This window comes from Macaca thibetana, chromosome 3 (genome assembly GCF_024542745.1).
Source record: "Macaca thibetana thibetana isolate TM-01 chromosome 3, ASM2454274v1, whole genome shotgun sequence".
Classification (NCBI taxonomy): Eukaryota; Metazoa; Chordata; class Mammalia; order Primates; family Cercopithecidae; genus Macaca; species Macaca thibetana.
In genome coordinates, this window is record NC_065580.1 from 124,384,170 (window position 1) to 124,393,958 (window position 9,789).

The window sequence follows — 9,789 nt, forward strand, 5'->3', positions numbered from 1 at the left end:
TATTTGTGTGTCCTTCCTACATTTTAAAGCACACCACCCTTGTAGATACAGATATATCAGTAACTGAGTATTGGTTTCAGCTTATCTTTAATAACTATTACTGCCAGATAGACCTATAATCAACCAACCTCTAGGCTAGCTGTAGTACCTGGGAAACTAGTTTGGCATGGTACTTTTAATCTGAAGTAACAGAAAACCAGTTTAAAGCTAAAAGGATTAAGTCTGATTCCTATAATGACAAATTTTAGAGAAATATGGAATTCAATTCATCAGGTATATGATATCACTGAAGACCTACTTCTGCCTCCTAAATTATCAGTTTCATTTTAAGATTAGTGCCCTCAAATGACCACAAGGTGAATGCTAGGAGTTCCTAAGTTTATACTATTCAACACCTGCACAAAGGCCATTAGCTTCACTCCAGATTAACTTAAGGTGTACACCAACCCTGAAACAGTCAGTATGTGCAGACTACATACTGATAATCTTAGATGTGCATGGGATGATCAGCCTAAACCAAGCCTCCTGAGTTGCGGATGTGGAAAGGAGGAAAGGGTTAATCTATTTAAATTACGCTGCTACTACCCAGTGGTACTGAATGCATGTTAGAAGGCAACTATACTGCCCATCACATTTTTGTTGCCACCAAGACTTCTGTGTTTTCCTAATGCCCTACTCTGTTTCTGGATAAAAAGTTTACAGTTGCACATTTGCAGGGGATTGATGTCAAAATTTCCTTTCATGTTTACTTTTCTGTGGCTGTTTTAGCAGCAGTTCTAATAAACAAGGAACTCAAATGCCAAATAAGAAAATTGGATCTGACAGCATTTGGTGTAATGGTGTATTTATAGGGGAAGGTATAGAGGTTCCATAAAAAGGGCAAAGATTTAAAAAATTATGAAGAGCAACTACTATAAGAGTTAATAGCAGACAAGGAGAACAAGAGAGCACATAAACTCACCAGTCTTCCTTAATAGACCATATCATCCTATTTTTGTTCTTTTCCTTATATTTACCAGAAATACAAGTATCCTATCTATTGATTATTTCAAAAACTCTTTATTGCTAACTTAAAATGGTGAGGGTTAGAGGCAGAATGATTGCAGGAAGACTACTCTATAAGGAAGATTTCTCTGCATTGATTTGTTGGTGTCTTGCAAATCCCACTCCCCGCAATCAAAAAATAATTAGGAGTAATGAAGATATTTCTTACTATCATCAAGTCAACCAGAGAGGCTTCACTGAGATAGATCTAAGGGATTACTATGAAACTTTTCCTGTGCAGCTTGAGATAGGGACAAAAGGCAAACACAGTGGACTCCTGTCAGCCTCACAGGTCAAAAAGCCAGAGGTGGACTGGCTAGCTCCTGATATCAGTAGTGAGGATGCCCATGCTGGACAGCTGCATTCTAAGAGTTTATAGTAGCAAAATATAAGCTAGATTTTCACATGACTGAGACTTGGTTAATGTGAAAGAAGCAGTGAATATAGGGATATATTTGGAGCTGAAGAGGTTTTCAGTGTGAAACTTCATTTTTTCCTTGTGGCCTCAGCAAAGGACAGGCTTTTGCATATCTGATTTGTCTATGTGTCCTTTGGCTCCCCCTCTTCTGCTCTTTGGAATCAAACTGAGTCCAAAGAAACATCTGCTGCCAGCTGTTGGACCCCACTTTGTTATTGTAAATGATAATTTTGATGTTGCATATCAGGTATAAACCTGTCCTCCAAGAATTATCAGCCACAATGTCTTCTCCTGATTGCTTTTACAGAACTTCTTTTTCAATTTCCACTGACTTTTGGCAGTTTTGTGCATTTAGAGTTTGGAATTTAAAATGTTTTCTAGCTTCAGCACTAATTGAATTTGTGTTTTTATTTTACATCATCTTCACTGCTTTTAAATGTTTTCTAGGAAAAAGGTGGAAAGTGATAGTTTTAGGACACTGTCACTATACCAGAATTCTCTCATTGTCTTTTAACTGAGGAATTTGGCACATGTAAATTAATAAGCCTCTTCAGTTATGATTTATATGATTTCCTCACACCATGCTTGATCTGTATCAACAGTCTTTAGACATATAGCTTATTTAGCTATTTTACTGATTTTTTAAACCAGTCATATATATTTTCCAGATTGATGGTTATTTCTTGTGTATAACAGCTGGTTCTTGTTTTATAGAAGTGATATTTCTTCTATTTACTCTCTCTCTAAATATTAATTCTACTGATTTTAATTTCCTTTTTTGTTACATGTGTTTAAACTTTTTTGTTTACTATTCATGTTTTTTGCTTTTTTTTTAGTAGTTGTAATTTTTGGACATCTGTTAACACCCACAAATGAAAGACTTGTTTGGTAAGTATTAATATCTCTGATGTGTTTTCCTTTTACTTACACAGATTTCGCCTCATTGCTAGTTATACTCTTTAGGCCCACTATTTAACCCCTGTATGAACTTCAGATGATCTTCCTGCTTATCGTTTCAGTTGGGTGTTTCTCCAGTCTAGGGGGTAGTTTTCTCCCACATTGATCAGCACGTTGTTGAATACTTGAGGGGCTCCCTCCATGCAGCCCTCTCCCCTCTAGTACTCTTTGTCTCATTGACCCTAGCCAACTTGATCTAGAGGACAACTCTAGCTCCATGTCCTCTACTCGGGTAGTCTTTCAGGCTTTTCAATGTTTGCCATTCAAAAGGAATTTTAGATGGAAGAAAAGTTATACGTATGTGCTCATTCAATCTGCACATACTTTATAGTCAAGTTATGAAATCCAAGCGTAAGAAATATGAAGACATGAGAAATACGCATTGCATGTATAACTAGATGTGGGGAACTCCCATATCACAAGCAATTTGTACCTCCAGTTCCATAATAAATGACTTTCTCTCAAATGATGATTGTTGGTTAAACCTGACTTGGGGCCCATAAGGACTACAAGTGATGAGAGTACACAAAATCACATACACTTGTGGCCACACACAATGTGAACTCAATAATTGCATCAATAATATTTGAGAAAAAATCAGGAATCATAACATCAACTATATATGAGAAGAACATTTGAATCATGAGAAGTAATTTGTGAATTTGTTTTTTTTTTCAATTTCTACATTCTAGTATGCTTTATCTTCAAATTAACAACTTGAAATTGGAAATAGAATTTAAATTGCCTTGCTGTATATTTGATAAATCGTTAATGGTCACTCTATGAAACTGGCTTTAAAATAGTCATTTTATTTATTTTGTTTTATGAACAGCCCCAAAATCCAAATAAAGCTCATAAGAGTAAAAAATTGCCCCAGACTAAAGATCCAGGGTGTGTAGTACATCTCATCAAAAGAGATCTATTTTACTTGAACCTTCACTACAAAGTAAAATTCTGAACTAGTGTGCTTGGTATATGCAGATATGCTCACAGTATATATCACCCATAATCCCTTGGCAAGAAAAAGAGGGACACATTATTATGCCATACTCATTTAAAAATTTTACACAAATCTTAAAGTTTTGCCCATAAATATCTAAAACTATAACACTCAGTTTTCAGATCACTTAATTTTCTTTTAATTGTGGCATAAATAATGCCAGTTTAACATCACTAGTGTGCCTCGTATTTGTGTTGATTTTTGTCCTGCAAATAGGAAAAGGGCACAACCTTTAAATGTATAAATAAATAAGGTAAACATGAAGGAAAACAGAATCTCATTCCACTTGTCCAAATGCCTCCTTGAGTTCACCCCTGTCTCTTTGTTTAGACTCCCTATTGAAGTCCTCTGCTACAATGTGTTCAACAGAAACAAAAACATTTACATCTTTGGAAATGAATATTTCTAAATATTATTGATGCAATTATTGAGTTCATATTGTATGTGGCCACATGTGTACGTGATTTTATAGACTCTCATCACTGGTAGTCTTTATGGGCTCCAAGTCAGGTTAAATCAATGATCATCCTTTTCTGTGATCTTTGTCTTTATTTTTCTCCACCATCTTATCCTTTTGTGACTTCCTTAGCTTAGGTATTTGTATTCAAATATACCACCTCTGTGAACTTGGAAATTCCTTCAAATCATCTCTTACTAGACTTTATTTATCTTTACTAACGACCACAAAAGTAAGGGCAGTGCTCTGCATAGAGAGGGAAATGAAATGGATAATACTATTCACTAGCAAAGAAAAGAGAAGTATGATTCTCCATGAAGAGATTTTGACAGGTAAAATAAGAGGCAAAGCTGCGTGATATACACAAATAATTATTTGCATCAGTAAGTTTTAAAATGCTTATCTCCGCAAATTACTGTAGGTTTTTAATTGTTAACTATGTGTCTGGTGCTTTAGCTTAAGAGCACATATAAGTATTACGGTAGAACTATCTGAGCTTATGTTGATGAATCCTACCGAGTCTTGGAGGTACAATACAAAATCGGCATGCTGACAGAGGTGGTTACAGAATTGGATTCCTGCTCAGGAAATTATTACCTTTAGACCAACTATAGCTGCAATAGAGAAAAAAATCATAGCTCTTGAGAAATAACCAATGTCAGAGGCCTTGAAGTTAAATTGATCTGGAAGTTGAGGCTGTCCTTCATGAAGGGTTGTCTTTTACCTGCATCCCTGAGAGATTGAGTGCCTAGAGGAAAACAAAGATTATTGTGGAGATATGACATTATAATGTCAACACCTTAATTTTTCTCGAGATAGGATATTACTTGTAAACAATTTATCATTAGTTATGTTAGGAATTTAAAATATATATAAACCTGAGTTTCACGTATGTAATAAGAAAATACAATGTTTGAAAAGATAGCAAACATTTCTTTTTTAATTCCAGGCAAAATACAGTTTGGTAGTGCAGACAAGCTAAAATAATAAATTGTAATGTTGATATAGTGGACACTAGAAGTACACACAATGACCCATGGGAACAAGACGAGGGGCTCAAAAACACAGCTTATGTCAAGCACACGGCCAGAGATGGCTATCCTCATCCTTGTGAAGTCAAGTGATGACTGAGTATTGAAAGATGAGTAGAAGCATTCAGATGGGAAAAACAATAGGAAATCCATGTCACAAACAAAGGTCATGTGGAAATTACTCTTTACACACACACATAAATATCAACCAAATAAAGCAAATTTCCAGTGTCAAATAAGGAGAAAATATATCATAAGGCAAGAGGAAAACTAGTCAGAGATGGATCTACACTTCTCAGAGTTATAAAGAAAACAGAAATAGCTCAGTGGCTGGATTGCCATGACCACATAAGAGATTAGTAATTCAGACTGCATGATCCATGACTGTTAAAGAGTGTGAACCAAAAAGTATGTAAGACAAGTCTCAATCAATTTAGAACGTTTATTTTTCCAAGGTTAAGGACATACCCATGACACAGCCTCAGGAGGTCCTGATGACATGTGCCCAAGGGAGACGGGACACAGTTTGCTTTTATACATTTTAGGGAGACATAAGACATCAATCAATGCATGTAAGATTTACATTGGTTCAATCTAGAAGGGCAGGACAACTCATAGTGGGGGCTTCCAAGTCATAGGTAGATTTAAACATATTCTGAATGGCAGCTGGTTTAAAGAGTTATCAGTAGAAAGGAATGTCTGGGTAACAATAAAGGGTTGCGGAGACCAAGGTTTTATCATGCAGGTGAAGTCTCCAGGAGCCAGGCTTCAGAGAGAAGAGATTACAAATGTTCCTTATCAGACTTCAGGTCTGTGTTATTGTAAATGCAGGGGTGGTATAATGAGGCATGTCCAACGTTGATTGGACCCCATCTTGGGACGAACATGATGTTAGCTCCATCACGGCCTGAACTAGATTTTCAAGTAACCTCTGGAATGCCCTTGGCCAAGAAAAGAGGTTCATTCAGATGGTTGGGGGGCTTGAGAATCTTATTTTTGGATTACATTCTCCCTTTTCTGGCCAAAATTTGCCAGAGGCGATATCAATGGCCACCAAAATTTTTTTTGTCCCATAGAGTTGCTGGGGTGGCATGGTTGCCCGCCCTGGGTCCATCCTGTCTCTTGATGAAACTCCCTATGGCCGATGAACTTAAGAGTCAAAAGACTTATTGCCAATTAAATGTACTGGGCCAGATAGGAATGGATGTGAGCAAGCATTTACTATCTCTTAAAAAATATGTTTTTAAGCAAAAAGTCAACAAACAAAAAGTCAAAGGTGAGGTTACAACATTGATTTATCTTTAACTTCTATGCATTGAACTACTGTAATCTTGGTTTTAACTACAGCCTGATGGCAATTAGCTATACAAAACATAAGCATTGTTCTGAAAAAAATTTTTAATATGTATGTATCCACATAACTCATAATGGGGAGTACTATACTGAGGAGGCTTTGTCATGAGGTATCTTTATCCTATCAGTAATTATTTTATTTTAATTTTACAGAAAGTATTACCGGTGGAAGGTATCTGAGTTACCAGCGATGAATCCATGGGGGCTGCAGCAACCTCAATTCTTGCCTCCTTAGAAGACAGAATTCAACTCAAGGGCATAACACAGAAAAAGAGAGTAAGGCAAGCTTCAGAGCAGGAGTGGGAGTTTATTTAAAGAGTCTTTAGAATAGGAAGGAAAAGAAAATATGCTTGGAAGAGACCCAAGCAGGTGACTTGAAGAACATGTGCGGTGGTTAGCCTTGATCCTAGGACTTTAGAGGTGGCCCCTTTCCCATGAGTCTTCCCTTAGGGTGGGCTGCCCACATGTGCAGTTCCCTCCTTACTCTTGGGAGGTGAGCATGTGCAGTGTGTTTAGGAAGCTGCATGCATGCCCATCTGAGGCTTTCTTCCCTTTTTCGGTGGTGTGACCTTGGAAGGTCATATTTCGCCATTTTGTCTCTTATTCCACATGCCCGGGAAGTTGCTTCTCTCTAGCACCTGGATTCAATTAACACTTTAGTGCAGCAGGTGTGGACCATCAGGAAATGGCCTCTCCCTGGCACCAGCTGCCAATTTATCACTTTTAGATAGGCAATGTGATAATTCCCAAAACATCACCCAATATTCCTGGTGGCTCATGCCTGTCTAACTACTTGTATCAAAAGCAGGAAATTCTTGCAGTGCCTGGATTCTTTAGGAAAATGGTGCCACATAATAGCTCAGAAGTCAAAGTCCCTTGTTTTACCAGCTGTTTAGGCATCTGGGTACCCAGCCTTGATTTGGAGAGTCTGAACTAATTCTATTCCTCAGAAATGGCCCTTACAATTTCATGCACCCTCCTCCTCCATGATAGTCCCTGGGCCTAGAGGGAGGGTGCTTGTATAATCTTATCAGCAGGGCATTTGCAATGAAAAACAAATTGGGCCAAGTGGGATGCCAAATAAAGGAGATTCTCTAGTTTTACGAATACTGCAATTCTGGTTTCCTTAGATTTAAAACTGGGGGAGAGATAAATAATGTTAGTATTTTGATAATCAGAAAAGTATTTGTGTGCCAGAACAGAAAAAGGAACCTATTCCATTAGGGCACCAGCCAAAAATATGGAGAAAAATGATAATCTACTACTCTAGGAGATTATTGTAGCCAAGAAATAATTAATGATTCAGTCTGCACTCAGAAACAAAAGTCAGGGCTGAAGTTTAGTAACAAGTGTTACACTTTTCCTTTGAAACAATTTCTATCTAGCCCTCCTTTTCTATTAAAGAAAAGTTATGTACAAAATAAGTTTTAGGCTTATAATATCTGGCTTGATTATTCACATGAAGTGCAGCAAGAATTGATTGGCCCATCTCATGATAACCTTTGCCTTTTGCTTTTTTTTTTTTTTTAATTTTCCAAATCTGGGGCAAATCGTGAATAACCATCCAAAATCTTCCATCACCTTTCTGGGGCAAGTCCTTTGACTCCCTTTTTCCTCCCATTTCCACCCCTCCCCCCACCTTTTTGTTGTTGTTGTTAATTACTCCAATATTTGATTAAGCATCTGTAAGACCCATCAGGAACAGTAAATTGGATAAGGCTTCTCAACAGTCGTATGATTCTGCAGGAGGGGTGCCCCCCAACACCCAAATTTACCGTGATCTGGGTAATAAGCATATTTGATGGCAGAATATCCTGGCCATCATAGAGCCAGTTCCACGCAGCTTGCATGTGAAGGATATCAACTGTTTCATCTCGGGTGTTTCACTTACATTTTATAGGAAGAGTCAGGCAGTCCCCTTTCAGAGCAAACAGACCTTACAGTGGCGTTTATCCAGTCCACCAGGTATTTTGTTCTCTCAGAAATAACCTCCTGTGCATTTGGATCACATATACTCATCAGTGATTGCTCAGTAGCGAGCTGTGGGCCCTGCACCAACCCAAATAAGCTCTTTCATTCTCTGGCATTTAAAATTAAGGATTTTGTCCTTAAAGTAGTTACTTTTACAATTCCTTGTAGTGAAGATTTCTCAAGAAGCTGATTTTACCAATCTACAAAATGAAACAATTCCTTTACATTACACCCTTGGTCTTGACAATTACTTGGTTTTGCCCTTCCCCTCATATTGACTGTCTTCTTGGTAACCACATGTCATGTCTCAGAGGTAACTTTTGTTGCCCTGGCTTAATTTTTCTTTTTATCCACTTAGCTTTATCTGTACAATTTCTCTTTTATTATAAAGAAATTCTTTCTTAACTAGAAAAAAAATTACATTTCCTTTAGCAAAATCCACATCCTTGTGTTATAAACGTCACCAAAAACACTTCTTATGCTCCTACTATTTTACTTCTTGGTGACCAAAATTCCCAGTGGGGAAAAAAAAGAAAAAAATGGGCTTTTTTTTTTTTTTTAGATGAAGTCTAAAGATGGAGTCTAAAAGATGGTGAGATCTTGGCTCACTGTAACCTCCACCTCCCAGGTTCAAGCAATTCTCCTGTCTCAGCCGCCTGAGCAGCTGGGACTATAGGCACCTACCACCAAGTCTGGCTAATTTTTGTATTTTTTTTTTTAGTAGAGATGGGGTTTCACCATATTTGTCAAAGTATCGAACTCCTGACCTGAGGTGATCCACCCTCCTCCGCCTCCCAAAGTGCTGGGATTACAGGTGTGAGCCACCATGCCTGGTTAAAAATGAGGTTTTACTTTAACATAACATGAATTTAAGATTTTAAACTATTGGAGAGGATTTTGAGATTAAATTTACCAAATTAATCTTCCTGAAGATTACCAAAGTAATGTGAGTTAAAAGAGACCTGAGCTAGCTTCCATGAGTCTGATAAGCCCTTACTTTTCTTTAAGTCAATTGATTATAGCTCTTTCATACAGTTTAATTCTAAAATATCACTTCCACATGACACACATAAACAGACAGATACAACAAACATCAGACAAAAACAGATTCAAAAGAGTTTTCATTTGCCTATTTTCAAATATTACCTCCCTTACTTTAGACTATTAATTTTTAAAAGTTACAACAAATATTAAAGGAGAGAGTTACCATCCCAGGCCTTCTAAAAAGAGACAAGGAACTGAGGCATCAGGGTACAACTTCTGAGATATCATTCTGAATAATTAAAAAAAAAAAACAGATAATAGAATTTAAAAATTAAAAACTTCTTGCATATCCAATAAGTTCCTCAACTCAGTATCTTTAATAAAATCTATTTTTTTTAACAATTCCTTATTTTTGTATGAGTGTATTTTAATAGCAAAGTTCAATTTTTAGAAAAACTATTATAATTTCCATTAATTATAACCAGTTAATCACATAACATTTATATAAATTCCTTTTTTACTAAACTTATTATGACTTACACCATTCCCAACATGCTTTGACTTTCTCACTTGT